The 19,162-nt window shown below is 40.9% G+C and overlaps 1 long non-coding RNA gene across 1 annotated transcript; it reads left to right on the forward strand.

Annotated features, from left to right (window-relative positions):
- The first annotated feature begins 14,014 nt into the window (after positions 1 to 14,014).
- On the forward strand, positions 14,015 to 16,339 carry LOC112846829 (uncharacterized). Its single transcript, XR_003220005.1, has 3 exons — positions 14,015 to 14,128; positions 16,058 to 16,166; positions 16,259 to 16,339. It is a non-coding gene; the product is annotated as an uncharacterized LOC112846829 (long non-coding RNA).
- Positions 16,340 to 19,162: the final 2,823 nt, after the last annotated feature.

The raw sequence follows: 19,162 nt of genomic DNA on the forward strand, positions 1-19,162 counted from the left end.
CACTCGTTTTCATATCTTAGTGAGGACATCTCATTGACATAATGCTTTCCCTAGCCGTCTACTCTAACCCTCACCATAAAAAATGAATGCCTAATCTTAAGCATTAGCCTAAATCTAACCATAACCTAATTGTAACCCTGACACTAAAACCACATTTTGAGTCTCAAAAATACCTTCAAACTCGTGGGGACAGGCATTTTGTTCCCATAAGTGACTGTTGGTCCCCACAAGTATAGTAGAATGCCAATTTTCTGTCCTTGTATGTAACAATAAGAATCAAATTGTCATGATCAAGAGTTTATATATGCTTGTATCCTCACTTACATACATAATTTTACATTAGACTCTTATCAAATTCACCTTTTCCTTTAAAAAAAAATAAACACAAATGCACAACATTCCTTCATCTTCTTGGTGCATGCTCAATCATCCGGGTAAGTAAATCTAACTAAACTAGCACCACTGAAGGAACAATGAGCTGGGAGGCCAGTTCCTTGATCATTAATAAGCAAATTCTCATGACCATTGATCAACAACCACTGATCAATGGCCATGAGCACCAAGGAACTGACCTCCCAGCCCATTGTTCCTTCAGTGGTGCTAGTTTCAGTCATTATGCAAATGTACCGTTTATAAGGTTGTGGAAACCTGCAGTCGGCTGAGACTGAAGAAGTCACTTGGATAAGTGACGAAACGTTTCCACCACTGAAAACGCTACGTCCAGATGAACAGAATCAACTTTTGGGTATGACATTCCTTTATTATAGAAGGTGTAAGACCCACATAAGCACAAAATAAAAGTGTTTGCTTTCACCGAAACCAAAGAGAAATCTATGTTGGAGAAATGTTTGCTATCTCTGGGTAAATTTAAGTAGAGTTCAACAGTTTCTGTGTAGTAAAGACGAGTTGCATAGAAATCACTTTATCTTATTTGCATGTGATATATGTGTGATTGGGAAACCGTAAGGACAGTTCAGGGGGAGTGAAAGTCTCCAGCTGGGATCAAGCCAGGTCATGGTGACACCGTGGCTCTTCTCTTATATTTACTCTGAAAATGGATGATGTCCTTGACTCATGTTCCTGTAATTTATTAACACCATAATACACCATTTTATGCTGTATATATAAAAACACAGAAGGAAGGTAGAAGGAGTTCATAATCACAATCTCATTAGCAAACTAAAATATATTAAATGTCTTAAATGAGCTCAAAAGTTCGTCATAAAAATGTAAAAGATGGCCCAAAACAGTAGCCCAACCAAGAAGGATGCAACACATAACAACAATGCTCAGTGGCTAGTGGAGCTAGAGTAGAACAAGCACCAGTAAACATCACAGTGGCAGACATCCAAGAAAAGCTAATTGCACTCCATAAGCATCTGGCAGCACAAATGAATGAATTGCTAATGGATGAGACACACCTGGAATGGCTAACTAAAGGCTGGACAGTCCTGATCCCAAGGATCCCCCGAAGGGACCGGTCCCATCCAACTACCGGCCAATAACCTGCATCAAAACAGCACGGAAGCTCCTGCCATCATCATAGCGGCTAAGATGAACTGGACGTGGCTCAGTACATGAGTGGGGTGCAGAAAGGATTGGCAGGAACATCAGAGGGGCAAAACATCAACTAATGGTACATACAGAAGTCGCTTGAGACTGTAAGACCAGACTGACCAACGTGTACCTGGATTGACTACAAGAAAGCCTATGACTCAAAGCCTCACATATGGATCCTGGAATCCCTAGAACTGTACAAGGTCAACAGGATGCTAATTTCATGGGGATGTGGCAAACAACACTGGAGGCCAACTTCAAGCCAATAGCACAAGTTGCCATCAAATGTGGGATTTACCAAGGAAATGCTTTGTCCCCTCTGCTCTTCTATAGGCCTAAAACCCCTTAGCCAGCTCATTAACAAGACTGGCTACAGATACCAGCTACAAATTGGTGCAATCACCTCTTCTACATGGATGACATCAAGCAGTATACCAGGAGTGAACAAGACATCAATTCCCTTTCACTGATTCATACCACTAGGTTCTACAGCAACAAAGAGAGGGAATGTAGTCAGAACTTTGGGGACTGTAATACCAGAAGGCAACATTTCAGACATCGAGGACACCTGCAGAGAGTAAGGCAAGTCCTGGGGAGTCAGCTGAATGGGAAGAACACTATCTGGGCAATGTAACATCTGTTCCCTGCTGGTCATCAGATGCCCTTCTGGGATAACAAGCTGACCAAAGGAGGAGATAGAAGCCACTTACATCAAGACAAGAAAACTCCTCAGCATGCATGGAGGGTTTCACGCTAAATGCAGCACCCTGAGACTTTATGCTAAGCAGAAAAAGGGTGGCCGAGGACTAGTGAGTGTCAGAACCACTATCCAGGATAACACAACAAAGATCTATGAATGCATCAAAAAGATAGTCACAGCTGATCACATGCTTAGTGAATACCCCACAGAGCAGAAACCTGAGAAAGAACAGGAACCATCATAGAAGGACAGGCCCCAGCACAGAGGCACTAATCATGGCAGCACACAAGCTCAAGATCAATAGAGGCTGGGGTCTCTCACACCAGGCAAGACCATAGGTGCAGGCTGTTTAAAGATGCTCCTGAGACAATCCAGCATATAATAGCATTGTGCAAGATGCTAGCAGGGAGAGCATACATGGAATGCCATAACCAAATGACTGGCATAGGAAGGAACATCTGTGCCGAGTATGGCCTGGAACCCCAAAGGTCAAAATGGGAAACGCCCCCTAGGGTGGTAGATACAGATGAACAAGCAGGTGATGGCTAACCAACTAGACATAGTAGTGGTAGACAAGCAGAGGAAGATGGCCGTAGTGAAAGATGTACCTATACCAACTGATAGCAACATGGGGAAGAAGGAACATGAGAAGCTTGAGAAATACTGAGCGCTGAGAGAGGAGCTCGAGAAGACACTGAGAGTAAAGGGAACAGTTGTCCCCTGTGGTAATTGGAGCACTTGGGGCATTGACCCCTAAACTGGCTGAGTGGATCCAGCAGATCCCAGGACCAACATCTGAGCTCTCTGTCCAGAAGAGCGCAGTCCTAGGAACAGATACTGAGGAAAAGATACCACGCAGGACCCTCAAGCTCCCAGGCCTCTGGCATTATTTATCTCAATCTCCCTCCTGTTGAAGTGTTATTGAGTAAGACAGAGCTCCTAGAAAAAGATCTGAGAAAAGTTTACGGGTCAACAGAGGGACAGCAGTGAGCAGTGAGATCACATCATTCACAGTTTTTAGTGTGTGTGTGTGTGTTTTCAGATGAACACACCACCAGCCTTTCGGGTGTGTTTTCTGTCTACAGTGCCATCTACTGGCTCAGTCAGGAAACAACTGAACAACATCCTGGCTCGCTGTGACTCATAAGTTTTTCCTACAATTTGGACCAGAAATCCAGCTTGACAAGTTCCTTTATGCACTCACAGTGAAAGATTCATTCCCTTAGTGTGACATTTGCACCAGGCTGGAGGACAAGGACTCTGTGGATATTAATGATAACCCATTTCCCTGAGAGTGAGGTGAGACATCGAAACAATGTGTGACTGTTTATGAACCGCACAAAGTAATTCTTAAACAAATCATTCATATCGGGAATTCTTCTTCATGTGTCGTGTTTGTGATAGTTTACATTTGTCCCACTACAAGACTGCATCAATAATCCAAAGTTTTGAACATATTTTCTGATTTAGCTCTTGAAGTATTGCAATTAGATGATTTTAAGATTTTTATCTCTGCATCTTTCCTAATCAAAAAGAGAATCAAACTAAATAAAATAATTAAAGAAATAATACACTGGAGGCATCTGACTCATTATAGGTCCACATAGAGCTTAAAATAGGTTGAACTAGTAAAATCACTGTATAAAAAATAGAGGCAGGACTCATCAGAGACCCCACGACATGATATTATCACAATACTCAAAATAATAGATATTAAAAATCATTAAAACCTAACCCTAACCCTCTGACTAGTTTATAAAACTGCTCTTGTGACGTGAGCCACTGTTAATCATTTGTAATAGGTTGCTTTCTGCTGCTCAAAGTACTATGAAAATAATTATAGCAATAATTCTGGTGTTTTCCTGCAATTTTTGCAGAAGATCTTTGCAGGCTTTTCAAAGCCATCCTGTGGGGCAGATTGGACCTCACAGTGGACTCACTCTAGAATGCAGACCACATATTTAACACCTCTGCAACACATTATGAACTTGCTTATTTTTCACAGAAAAAGAATGTTTTTTGAGTGATTGTAGAGTTTTGATCTATACTGTGCAATTACTGCTTCTGAACATGCTGTAAACACACTGCAAACCAAAGTCTGTTCTCTTTTACTGTGTCTGGGATAGAGAGGAACCAACATAACTACCTATATACAATTAATTGGTAGAAAATATAGGCAGTCTTCATTTGATTTATCTAGCCTACTTTCATGTCAACACTCACACTTTTATTACCTGATAAAGTGTGAATGTCAGATATTGCATCACGTCTTCCTCTGCCTTGTGTCATTTTGTGAATAACTGCAAAAGTGAGTTTGAATAAGTCAACTCTCAGCTGACAGAAGCATTGTGGTAGGTCTGTTTAGGAATTCTGACAGCTAAATAGAGTTGCAGTGAGATGGCACTGTAATGTGTGAACTATCCCTGGTATTAGCAGTTATTATTGTGTAAATCCACAGCCTGATGGCCGCAGGGCTTCTCTAATCCTGCCAGACTTTGAGAGTTCAGTCTGTCAGGCTTCCCTGTGATGGTGTGTGAATACAAAAGCTTGTAAATATGTGTGTGTGTGTGTGTGTCTGAGAAAAAGACAGACGTCCCCATGGCCGTGTTTTTGACTGTATATAGCAGCAGTGAAGTCAACTGTTTGGACGTCCAACTGGGAATGTTGTGGGTGTCTGCTGATGGCTATTTTAAGATCTACATCTATTTGTCCCACCTGTCATTTGTGACAAGAACTCTATAACATGCAAAGCTACCCACTGAATCCATGAATTTTCATCACAATAGCCTATCTCTATGACAACTGGGATAGACTCCATCCTATCCAATAGGATGGATGGATGGATGAAAATGAAGTAGCAAAAACCTACAACAGTCTCAGCACTAAAGTTCTTTCTCTCGGCTCTGCCTGACGTGATGCGGTTTGTGCGACGACCCGACCGGCTCCATATGACTCAGAGTGCAGTATTAATAGACACGGTCTCGTATAAATCTGTCAGCCTGTGGTGGGCGGCTCAGGACACTGAGACTGTTTGGGCTGAATAAAGAGAACAAAGTAGTGGAATCTCAAAACTGTGTCATTCAGGCCTTTCAGATGTTGCAGGTAGACGTGTAGCTGATAAAATTATCCAATGGTTCCATTAAATACATCTTTATCCACATGTTGCTTTTTTAAAATTTTCACAAAAAGACAAAGTCCTTCATGTCAAACCTTTGGTGCTCATAGCAACTATTTTATCCTTCTCTGTAGTGATTTTCATCCTCTTTCCTTTCAGGTATATTTCATCCGTGATGAGGATGTAGAAGAGAACAAGAAAGACGAACTACTTCCTCCAAAGCCAGTCAAACCGGCCAATGACAAACCTCACAAGTTTACAGATCACTACTGCAAAAAACCAAAGTTTTGCGATATCTGTGCTCACATGATTGCTTGTGGGTGTCACAAACCAGCACCCACCACCACTGCCAGGCACAGGTGGAGTTCCCGATGTGTTTTGGTAAAATTGTAAGACACAGTGTGTCCGTGGCATGAGTGTAAAAGAGTACTGCAGAGATTCTTTCCTCCCATATATTTAATGTGTATGCACCTCTCCTTGCCCCCTCTCTTGTCATGTGCTCTTGCAGCCTGTAGGCTTTGGAAGAGCCTACAGTTCTCTCTACCGCAGTCAGCAGTATGCCACAGTCTCACAGCTGCTGCCCTTTTGCAAATCCCACTTGCACACATTGCTACATTGAGATAAATTCCTCATTAAAACCAAATGCCAAACCTGGACACTTAGCCTTTTAACATAAGTTTGCTTCAACATTGCTGTAGTTTTTAAGAAATGAATCATAAAGCAAATGTGTTTTTAGTTTCAGTAACCTGTAACCCCCCCCCCCGTTTTTCATGCTTTTGTTTGTTTATTTGTTTGTCATGTGGAGCTTTTTAAATGAACTTTTTAAATAACTTGCAACATCTTTAACACTTGTAAGACAGAAATATCTATCGATACAGAATAAGCAGCACCTTTTTGGGACCCCAGAACAACTTACACAATCAGTTTTGAGTCCTTTTCTGCAGTTGAATCAGGCCTGTCCTTATATTCTACTTTTATCTGCATGTCTAATGAATGCTAATCTTTGTTTGACAGCATAGTCAACCCGCACTGACCCTGTGTTAGAGACACTGCAAATCAGTTCAACTATGGCTAACAAGGGGTGTAAGAAAGGATCAGAGGACGAGAAGAACGCATGTATGGATGTACTCAGATCTTTTAATCATACAATGCAAAGGCAACACATTTATGCACTTTCGTAAAATCACCTAAGTTAAGTAATTGTGACTTTAATATCAGACTTTATGGTTTACATATAATATCTGTAATGCATATATTTATATTTATACCATTAATCTTGCATTATGTTTGCAATACTGAAGTCGGTCAGTGCAGTAAAAGTACTAGTACTGCTGTACCCACACTCAGATGATGATGATGATGGAGGAAGCAAGAGGATGAAGAAAGCGAAAAAGGAGAAAAAAATCCTGTGGCTTCAGTAAATGCAGACACGCACCAATCGTGCATTTTAGTCAAGCTTGGACATCTTTTGTGCCAGGAGTATTTTTCTTTTAAATCGTCAAAATGTTTAGTATTCCTCCTTGTTCTTAGGAGGAGACAAAGGAACCAAAAGAGGAGAAGTTCTTGCAGATGACAAAGTCTGAGAATGACAGAGTCAATTAAAATGATAATCTTGCAGATAATGATAGCAGTGATAATTACCACCGTGAAAGACAGGTCAATCTAAAGTTTTCAGAATAAAAAGCTTCAGCAGGGGAAGATCAGTGTGTTCAGCCAGTCTCACTACTATCCGGCTCTCTATTGCTTCAAGGCCATAGGGAAAGATGATCTAGATGTTCGGTAAGCTCCTCCACAACACTTCCTGTCTCCTTTGATGACTCCCTTAATCGCTTTCTTGCTCTTTTTCTTCCAGGCTGCCCTACTTGCTTGTGTCACCATGTGACATCTGAATATTCCTAAAATACTCATGTCTTATTTGTTCTTAAGCGCCAGTGAGCGCAGAGCAGTGATAGATGACTCCAGTGAGGAATGGTGGAGGGTGAGACCCAGATTTATTTTTTAAATTCAGCTCGCACAACATATTTCACTGTAATCATGGTCAAGTGATGTTTTCAACCCTGTCTGCTCTCCAAACAGTGTGAAATTTCACCTAGAGATACCGAGCCAGATGGCACGAGGATTGATTAATTAGATTTTGGTCATTATCGAGATCTGGGATTTATGCCACTAGATGATGATCTTTTTTGAGCCAGAACAATTATGATGGGAAAAAAAGGTCTAATTGCTGTTGGCTCCTTCAAAAGGTTTGTTTTCAATATTTATGTGGTTGTTGAGCAAATGTAAGCCATGAGACCGAAATCTTCAACAGGATATGTTGTAGGAAATAACAAGTGACGTAATTAACTACAGACCTGATGAGTAGTGGTTTGACAGCACTGTGCATCATCTGTTGTGCTATTTTTGTCAGTCTCACTAATCTCAAAGCCTTGCTATGACATGATATATCCATGTTTAAACTGAGGCATCTGAGTAATCCAAATTAGACCCTGGAGCCTCAGTATACCTCACGATCAAAGCGTTTGCTCCACCAGGAGGGGATTGGGACAAGAACGGGATTCATCCCCGCCCACTACATCATCCATGTGTGAACAGGAGAGGAGGTCCACAAGGTGACCCGCCCCTTTGCTGGAAACAGAGAGATGGGCCAAATCACTCTGAGGAAAGGCCAGGTTGATGCTCACATGCACAATCAAATACACAGGTCCTATGCAGACACATTACAAACTGTAACTGTAAACTATATTTACACCTCGCCACTGTTTACACCAAACTGTAGGCCAAGAATAAAACTGAGAGCGTGAAATACAGATATTTGACAATTTAAAGGAAATCCTAGATCCTTGATTGACAATAAGGGAGTCCGATGACTCTGATGATATTTTGCAGGCATAGTTCGAGTCCATTTAGAAAGAAGGGCCACTGCAAATAAAAAACAGTGATTGCCTTGTTCCGACATTAAAACATTTCCCAATAGAAGTGATCTCTTAAAGGATAACAATGCTCTCATGAATTTGGCATGAGGGAACGGTTATAAATAATGCGATGTCCCCTGTAGTCACCAGATTACAAGCCAACTGAACACCAGTGGGAGATTTTGAACAGCAGTGCTTCCCACAGCCACCAGCGAAGCAACAAAAGAGTAAATATCTTTTGGAAGAATTGTGCTCAATCCTTCAGCAGATGTTTAATTTTAACTCATCAAAAGTGAGCTAAAAAAAAAAAAATAAAATAAAAAAGTGCTACACTGCATTGCTCTGGTATTTGCTGAAACGTAACACAAGTTGCCTCACGAGCTCCAAATGTGTTTTACATCCAAATTCCTGTTCTGGCTTGCTATTGAGGATTGTTTTGCATCTCATCTGTCGAAGCGCACTCACACATATTGAATCGCAGATTAATTGCTGCTCACAATTGTTCTGTGCTCTCAGCGGATTTGTTATTGAAACAACATTTCATGCATAAACCAACACACACACTCAACAAAAACATGGTCTACAAATTTCTGAAATTTGCTATCACGAGCAGCAGGTTGAAAACGTTTCGGAGCAGGCTGTGAGGCACGACCTAAATGGACTTTAATATGAGTGGTTTGCAGGACTTAAGAGTGGCATGTAAACAATCACTAGTTAAAAGAGCAAGTTTTTCCACCCCTAGTCGTTACATCAAGTGAAACATAAGGTGTAAAATAACACCCTAACCGCTTCCATAGGAATTAAGACTGTAAGCAGCAGCCAGGTGCTGTGAATCAAATGCACTGGATTAACTGATCATCACCCAGTGTGATTCTGTCTATAAAAGCAGATGTTTTGGCAATGGAGCATTAAGGAGTGTGTAATACTGTTCCCACAATCTTTCCAGCAAATTCACACAAAGGTCAGACGGTGCAATGCTTAGAGAAATTTAAAAAAGGTGTAAATCTCTACAGGCTTCAAGTTTAAAGTTCATTAAAGTTCATGACAGAACAGACGTTTTCAGAAGACTGATGAAGTAAAGCTGTGTTCAGAATACACTCATCATGGGCACGAATGTCATGGTCAATCTGGAGTTTTCATGATGAGTCTATGCAAACTTCTAACCACAACTGTACTGTCTGAACAGTAGCAGACACTTAACAACTGTGGTGACACACTCAGTTTAACATCAGTGAAATGCCTTTTAAAATCATCTGAACAACTTTGACCTCAGCTTTGGTCCACAGCAATTAATGCACCACAGTAAAAGTAAATCACATGATTATTTAGCAAGAAAGATGAAGAAGAAAAAGCCAAGCATACGGAGATTTATTATTGAGATCATTTTTTTTGGTGTGCTTGTGTGTCATTATATTGTGGTGAAGAAGCGCGAGGAGGTCAGGAGCCAACCTGCTGCAGGAGATCTTTGTTAGTTAGATGGATATTTTTGCTAACTTTTGTAACAACAATGCTGCTGCTGTAACAACCATTTCTACTGACAATATCAAACATAAAAACAGGCACTTTTAGAAGCACAGATAATGCACATTTTCTTACTGTCCATGTGAATAAATCATACGAATCACAGCCCCCCACATATGTGGCCGAGGTTGGAAATATAATTAACAGGATCAGACCTGCGAGCATGCAAGTGCTTCTTTCCATCAGTCATCCCTATAACACTGAACGGACACTGAATGAACATAATTTGAGTGTGTTTCATCATATTATGCAGATTCAGTGTGTGAGGAAGAAGAAGAAACACACAAAGGGTTGGATCTGGGAAAAGGTGCAGAATTTGTTATCACTTCGTTATCAGTGTCATTCTTAGCAAAGGTAAGAATGCATTCATTTCCTCACATGTCGGGGGAACAAATGCGAGACAATAATGAAGCAGAAACATTTCCAGATCTTCAAAAGGATGCAGAGCTTTTATCTATAGATACTCTGAGTGCAGTGTAATTAGCTGAATGAAACACTGCGGGGATGGTTGGCGACGGGGAATGAAGGGAATGGCATATGAAGAGATATTTTAGTGAACATATACAGCCTGAATCACAGCACACATAGACAGAAAGACAGATGGACAAACATCTGTTCACTTTGTTCACACGCCTCTACCTGCTGCAGTGTCTTCTGATAATGTTTAATAAACATTTCTTGCTTTAATTTCTGTGCTTTTTCAGTGATCGCTCGTCTGAATAAGACTGATTTTCACATTTGCTGCCTCCCTGCTTACCTGGTTTCCTCTCCTTCGCGGGCTCGTCCAACATGTTTAGATGCAGATGATGAGTTGCCTGGTCACACCTCCTTCCTGCTCTGTCGTCTGTCAGAGGAAAGGAGATTCGTGGCCCGAGCAGGTACCACTGCCAGGCTTCAGCAGTCTTCTGATTGGACAACAGAGAACCCCTTCAGACACGGGTCACTTCCCCCTGGGAAACGGCCTCTGCTTCATGCTGCGCTGGACTGAAGTGACTGTGTGGAAGATGGGCTACCATAGCTGCCATGTTGTCATCCTCGACCCTCTGACCCTGCCACTGCAGACAGGCAGGATGGAGGAAGGTTGCCAGGATGTTTGTGGATATGTGTGGGTGGGTGATTTTAGATATTTGTATGTGAGTTTCCGTCTCCGCACATTTCCATTAGTGTGCTTATCTTTCTTGCTCGTTCTGTTTTCAACTGTTTTCATGCATGATCAGCAGATTGATTTGATATTCATTTGACTTTGATGCTATGGAAATAGAGCGTAAGTATTAACTTTTTAAATACCCTTCCTGGCATCTGAAAGTTGAGTCTGAAACCATAAAGTTTGGAAATGTTTGTTTCCTCTGAAGATTTGATCATTTAACAGCTAGAAATGAATAACTGGTGCTTGGTTTTACATTCAAAATGACACTCATTGTGTCATTTTACACAAATGAGGACAAAGAGCTCTATAAAATGAGAAATTTAAAGCTCTCAACTTTTACTATGGAGTGCTTTAACAGACTTTCTGGAAAAGGCTTTTTTACACCAGTCAGTACTTCTTCTTCCTCTTCTAGCCACAGATGATCATCTGCCTCCATCTCTTCTGTCATATAATACATTCTTAACATATACAACAGTGTAAATACCACCTTGAATTACACTGTGCTGTACACAGTTACCATGCAGTGCCAATTTGACCCAACAGAGGTCCCTGTTGTACTGGACATACAGCCAGTCATGCTGAAATTCTCACTGAACCAACTTGACACCCCACTGGGAGCCAGTGTGTGCTTACTGTTAATAACAGTTTTGGAGATGCACAGGCAACCAAATTCCAGCCTTATCTGTAGGAAGTGTCTTATTTTTCATTTTAATAAAGCTGTGATATAAAAGAAGCATGCAGAGCAGCTGGGAGCGCTGGTTTGGTTTCTAGAAACCCTTCACTTTTAGAGTATTGACCTGATTTGTAGCCACGCAACAATTAAATTAAATTCACTCATGCCAGAATTATTACTTGGCATTAAATGTAATAATCAAATTAGATCCAAAAGTTCATTACATTTTCTCTCCTTAATTTGTGATCCCGAGGTGTTACGTATCACACCCATGGGTGCAGTTTTAGGCCAGGCACAGCTTGCTGCTTTCCTCTAATAATGGAAACCTCGAAAGTGCGATGTGTCATTTGCAACGCATGTTGAAACAGCATTATACAGCGTTAAAAAGTAATATAACTCTGTGAGGTGTCAAACTGCACCTATGGCTGTGCAGAAAGTGATGCACCCCTTTTTAAGAGCGCAGGCTCTGCATCATCCCATTGAACCGCCACATTCAGAATCGCATTTACCATCGAGTCGAAGAGAAAATCTATCTTCCCTCTGCCAGCCGCCGAGAAATGTAGCAATGTGAGGAAAAATAATAACATAAAACTATATTAGAGATCCTCTTTGCCTAGCAGAGAAGGTATTGATTTTTTTAGAAATGTTTCAGAAAGTCTCTTCCATGGGCCACTGCTAATGCCGCTTCTTTCCCCAGACCTCATAGCAACAAAACAACATTTTAGGCCTCTCACAAAGCTTAGGGACCGTGTTTATTTTTAGAAAGTTGCCATACTCTCTTGATGTGTCTCATTTTTTTTCCCTGTGACATACAGGTGTGTGTAAGTGTGCGTGCAACAGCATGAATTTGTTTCAAATCTCGGATTTCCTGACAGAACCTGTGAAGCGTTAGATTAAAAACCCTGACATGATTCTTTTAATAACTGTTGCAGAATAACACGCCTTTTATTTCTTTCCATTTTTCACTGAGGCGCCAAAATTCAATTATCTAATCTGATTTGTATGATTATTAATCTCCGTTACTCATACATTCAAAATGACTTTGCAATCGTGTGACATACAAAATCGAGTCTTTTTTTAAAAAGTGGAAATGTAATGAGGTAGGTGATGGTTGAGATAGGCTCGGTGCAGGGCAGGGGTCAGAATTATGGACAAGGCAGACAGGTGTAGAGATAGAAACAGTCTTCTGTCTGGCACCATTAAGTAATTCAAGGTGTGTGTATATCCACTAACTGCCAACACACACCGCAGGGGAAGACAGTGGCGAAATATTGGCAGCATGTTGCACAGTACTCTACATAGATGTCAGTGTGTGTGTGTGTGTGTGTGTGTTTTCACGTCTGTCTGTCATGTGTGAGGAGAGGGCGCAAGGGACAGAAAGACAAAAAGTGCTGATTTATATGTGATTTCATGCTAGTGCAAAAATAAATTAAAGATGGTGATGACACACACACACACACGCACATATACACACACGTTAGAAGAGTGAGAAAGACAAGTTTACCGAGTGGCTCCCGAGGCCCACAGAGAGAGAGATAGAGGAGGGAGGGAGCAAAGGCTGGAGAGAAGACTGCAGGGTTGGAACCAATTAGGCCAGGAGAGGCTCCCTCCACCTGCACTGCGGAGCCCCCGGGGGAGAGCCCCAGTGACAAGATGAGGGATCATCATCATTACCATTATTTATTTGCTAAGCAGAGGCCGACTCTGGGGCCAATCCTAATAGGATTCACGAATTACAATGAGCATCTTGCTTTTGGGGCAAATATAGGATGTTGGAGGAGGAGGAGGGGGGTTAATGCATGGATAAAAGCGAGCATACATTTGGAAAGCAACAGCAAACACAACTGATTTATGCTAACACAAATGCCTTTTTAGTCAGTTGTGCAGACTTATTATAGACTCCCAAACTATCATCAATAATATATGTGGTGTCCCTGGAAGTTTGGCAAATTATGTGAAGAAGTCAGGTTGGACTACTCCTGAAATCAATACTGCTAATTCAGGTGCAAGACCAGGTAGAGGGCTCATATTTATAATAACTTCATACTCCTGCTGACTTCTCACAGTAGCACAAATTTGTTCATTTCAACAGAAACTGCCTCTTTGGTTTTGTTAACATTTTTTTAGTCCATCAATTTGCATGGAACAAATTGGAGTGGGATTGGTTCGCTACGCTTGAAACACTGAAGTGGTTACAGTTACAGGCTGAGTGCTTATTTACCTAACCATCAAACAGACAAACAAAAGACGGGAAACACATCAGCAGGTTATGTTTTTGAATTTAAACAGATTTCCTAAGATTTTACAAAACAATTACACACTGAAAAATGTAAATCCACAGCAGGGGTTTCAGACAAGAAACTTCTACACCACACAGGAGTTCTTAAGATAAACCTAAGTGTGTGTCTATAAACGTTACTTTCTTCTCTCTTTTGAACCTGTTTATACACAAGGACACGATGGAGCAACTGAGGAGGAGCATGTCTCAGGAGCACTGCAACAAGTAAGGAAAATGAGCCGAGTTCATTGATAGTCACTGATAGTAAGCTACCGGCAGCAACACGCAGCCATCAAAGTGGGCTGCCTGCCTCTGTTGCCAGGGCGATGAAAAGCCAAACCAGGCAGAGCTGCTTTACCTGATTCGTTCATAGCGGTTAAATATTATCAAAGTGACTGTAACAAGGACGCCGACTGTTAGAAACACAGCCATGTCAACCTTTCCAACAGTAACATCACTGTGTGACTGGGGTGGCGCTCATACTCAGGGCTCTGCATACATTTCTGTGGTAATGAAATACTGTTGTGACTTATTTTCCTGTGGAACTCTGGGATTGTACTCTGGCACATGTTCCTGTGGTAAATCCCTGTGGTAAGATCCTGTGCTAATCTGAGATGTTCACCTGATTGTTCCACAGGCTCTGTGGTACTTTACAGTAGGTAGCAATGATACCACATTCCTAAAGTAGTAGGATATTTAGCACATGAAGACACATTTTTCCCATTATGTAGGAAACAATTTTGTGTTTTGAAAGTGTAACTACCAGTTTCTACCACAATACACATTCACATATGCAGTGCAAGGCAATCAGATCTGCACATTTACACGTTTGCAACATGCCACTGCAGAAATATGAATGGAACTTTTTTATGGACTTACTATGGTCACTTCTCTTGATAAAGGTGCTCTGCATTCACTTTAACCCATCATAAAAGTCGATAGCTATCAGCAAATTGTACTTAAGTTAGTATGAGTGTTAGTCTATACTAGATATACAATCTGGGCTTTAGAATCTGTACAGTACACAGACTGTCTGGTTCATAAAAAAGAAACAAACAAACAAATAAAACACTCTGAAAGTACTTAAAAAGCAGTAAATGTTTTTAAAAGTTGTTTTTTTAACTGCATCATACTAATTATAGTGTCAGTATCCAAAAAACTGTGCCAGCTGTGGGTAAGATCCTTATCTTTAAAGTGGGCAATAGCTAAATGTAACAGGCACACAGTGGAAATAAATCGATATATTTCAAAACTGTATTTAAATGCAGCGGTTGAGTAAACGTGCAAAGTTGCTGCACCTACCAGACTTTTCTTTGTGAAGGAAGAAGCGTTTAGATTCTTTCTGTCCAACAACTATTTTACATTTACTTTAACGTCACTGGACACAACCTATCTGCAAAGATGAAGCAAGTGAAATTCTAGCATTTTTATCTAAATGTTATATTAATGCAATAAAAACTGAATGTTTGACCAACACGATGAAATGATCTGGCTGTGTTGGGTTTGTGGGGATGTTTTGTTGGCATTGTTCCGGCCACCTCTCGGGTTTGATGAAGGGATCACTGTAAATCACTACAGTGTTGTTCTAAGTGATCATCTTTAAGCTGAAACAGAGGTCTATTCCATGATGGTGACCCCACCCAGAAAAGTCTTGTAGAATCAATATCAAGCACACAGATGCTGTTCTTTTACACCACCTTACACTTGTGTTGATTTTTCCTTTAAATTGTCATTTCTCTAAATGTTACGATATCTCTAGAGCTAATGTTTGAGGTGGAACTCTTTTTAGACACTACTTTCAATGCAAACCCAGACACAGTAATAGCGCTATTTTTGATAGATATATATATATGTATAGAAGTCTTTGGGTAAAAACAACTTTTGGATCCCTTGCTTGACCCCAAGAAACAATTTAATGAATTTATGGACTCGACCCCATGTTTCAGATCATACTGATTAAAAAATTGATCATTATTAGTTGTGTCCTGTTTCAAAAAGGATTAACTGGACTAAACTAACCACCTGCTAATGTTACCATGCCCATCTTTTATGCTATCTATGCTAAAAATATAATGTAGTTTAAAATGGGCAGTTCAAAAATGACAAGCACAGCTTTTGAGTGAAATTAACTTCCGCTGCTGTGTTTCTGAACAGCGACAAGCCAACGCTTCACACTCGCTGCTGCTAAGCTTCTGGGAAAGCTGTGCCTGTGACACAGTGCAGCTCTGACTGAAATGACTTGTTGTCCTCTTCTCTTTTAATGGTGAGTAAAACCTTTGCTTATTTGTTTAACCACTGACATTATCATTAGTGTATTCTCTTGCATATTAATTTGTGTATTACACGTATCTGTAGGTGTTTATGCTGCTGCTGAATCATCGATCCAACATTGAATGAATATGTGTGATATGACTGAACTGCAAAGGAAGCCGGGGGGAAAAGACAAATATCACAGCACGATGCAATCTCTCTGAATGCAAATGAGTATAAGAGAAAGCTCAAGAGGTTATAAAATGACATCTTTAATTTACACCTTTGCAGAAATTAAGTTGTGTCTACCGTGAGCCTCGTTTCTCTCTCTTTGTGTGTGTGTGTGTGCATGTGTGTGTGTGCATGTGTGTGTGTATGTGTGTGTGTTTGTGTGTGTGTGTGTGTGTGTGTGTGTGTGTGTGTGTGTGTGTGTGTGTGTGTGTGTGTAATACCATGTCTGTGATTCAGGTGTTGTGGAAGAGTGACTATAGTTAGTCCATAACTCATGATGCTCTCCATTCAGAAGACACCTTAGGGCCCACATTACACCCAGTGAGACTCAATCACGGCCTACGTTAAATCGATAATCCTGGAGATAGTTGGTGGGAGGGAAAGAGAGAAAGATGGAGAGAAAGTGGCTGGGGGAGACAAAGAAAGGGAGGAGGAGGAGAAAACAAGACAGTGGATGAGGAGGGGAGAGACTTGAAAGACAGAGAACAGGGACCAGGATGGGAAGATGAAAGATGAGGACTGGTTTTCCTACAAACCCCCAAAGGCCCCTTTGCTGACTGTGTTTTTATCTGAGGATGTGAGGACATTGTTGAGGTGAAAAGAGAAGAAGGACAGAACGACTGAAACTGAGAAAAAGAGCAGGAAAGAACAGAAATAGTGGCTTGTGAGCAGGGATACAATGAAACAAGATCCACACACCTTGGAAATTTTGCCTAATCTTATTTTATAGAGTTTGAGTCAGCTTGCTGAGAAATGCAGAGTCATTTCTTACCTGGACTTGGGTTTTTTCCCCCATATCCTCCTAATATAATAAGAGAGCGGTTTCTGTGTGTGTGTTACTCTTCTTATCACATTGCATGCACATTCCTGCATTCATCCAGTTCCTCACAAACCTACTCCAAACTTAGCTTAAGAGGGCATTTGCTGATTGTTTTATCTTTTTATTTTTTCTAAATCTGTCTTAATGTCAGCACTCAGCATTTTAGTTTCCCTCTTTGAATCTGTTATTTCAAGTCCAGACCTTTATTACTTTATAATGAAAGACAGATTGTAAGCCTTGCTGAAGTCCAAACCGAGCACCAGAACAGGGAAGGAAGGTGATTTAGGTGACTTTGAATGTGGCCAGACGTGTGGTTGTTGATGCCAGACGCGCTGGTCTGAGTGTTTTGAGACCTGCTGATTTTTGGGATTTTCTCTCACAAACCATCTCAAGAGAACATAGAGAAAATCGACAATGAGCTGCAGATCTCTAGGCAAAAATAGCTTGTTGATGTACAAGGTTAGATTAATTCTAGCTAATAGGAAAGCATCATTAACTCAAATAATCACTTGCTATGACCACGGTATGCAGAAGAGCATCTCAGAATGCACACAGAATCTTGAAGCTACAGCAACCAGACCAGGGGTCAAAATTGATCAACAGAATACTGGAAAATGCTCCTTTAAAGCTGCATTGAGTCTCAATTTCTTCTGTAATATTTGGATCGTCAGATCAGAATTTGATGTAAATACATCCTGCTTTGTGTCAACGGTTGAGGCTGGTGATGGAGGTGTGACGGCACGGGGGATATTTTCTTGGCACACTTCAAGCCCCTCAGTATTACATGAGCATAATTTAAACACATCAAAACTAGCTGTAATGAGCGCTAATGAAGTGGTCAGCGACTCTATATATATGGAGTTGGGCTCATTAATTGCGTCCCTTCTGCCCTGATCTTGCAGATGCTTTTAAAAACATAGAGATACTGGAAGTGACAAACTTTTTGTGCTGCTTTTTAGTGTGATATTTCCTGTAATGCTGACATGATGATCACCCGCTCTTCACATACTGGTGCACATTATTATAGAAAATTACTGCTGACATTTCTGCCTGTTGCAAATAGGGGAAAAATCCAGTTCAATCCAAGACCCTTCTTCTAAACTAAGGCCTATTTACAGAAATTCTTAGAACCCGGTTCATGTATCAGTCAGTATGATGATTTGGTAAATACGGCTACTAACAATCTCTCTAGCAGTTCAACAGCCATCTGCAAAAGCCCTTAAAAATAAACTGCCACATAATAACCTTTATATACAAATGTGCGGTATTATTTGTGTGTGTGTTTTGTACGTCCTTTCCAGTCACACAATTAAATTACTTTTTGGAGATCTGCTCTCCTCAGAGGAAATTTTAAGTGTTAGGACCAGAAGGAGGTGAAGGGGGATCAGGGGAGGCTGGGGTTGAAGGCGATGAAGAGGGATACGGTACAGCTGGGAAACGTCTCAGGGGAGGGTCAAGGAGAAAAGCATGTTGTACTGAAATGGTGTTTTCTTTGAGTCCAGAGACGTGGAAGACTAGACCTGGAGTTTTAGCTGACAAAAAAATAAAAAATAAATAATACTTCATGAGGCTTCTACATTGTCTGTCTGACTTATAATCTCATTTATCCCATTTAAATATGTAAATACATAATAGGTCATACATATAGTATAAACAAGGGTTAAATGGTGTCTGTGTTGAATGCATATCTGCAGTATTAACTCGAAATGAAGAACCGTGAACACGATAAAATGATGAACGAGTGTGAGCAGTCTGCTTGGGCCGAATATTTTGGTAGAAACGCAGTCGGGAAGAGTAGTGGGTGATAAGTGGGGGAAGTGGGGCTCTGGTGAGATTCGATCATAGGCTTGTGGGAGCTGGCAGGACGCTTTCTGTTAGACATCTGTGGGCACAACAGGGCAACATCAACAGTTTGGCTCTGAGATGGGCGGCACGAAACAGCAGAGAATCTCCATCTG

The sequence above is a fragment of the Oreochromis niloticus genome, linkage group LG5 (assembly GCF_001858045.2).
Source record: "Oreochromis niloticus isolate F11D_XX linkage group LG5, O_niloticus_UMD_NMBU, whole genome shotgun sequence".
NCBI classification, from domain to species: domain Eukaryota; kingdom Metazoa; phylum Chordata; class Actinopteri; order Cichliformes; family Cichlidae; genus Oreochromis; species Oreochromis niloticus.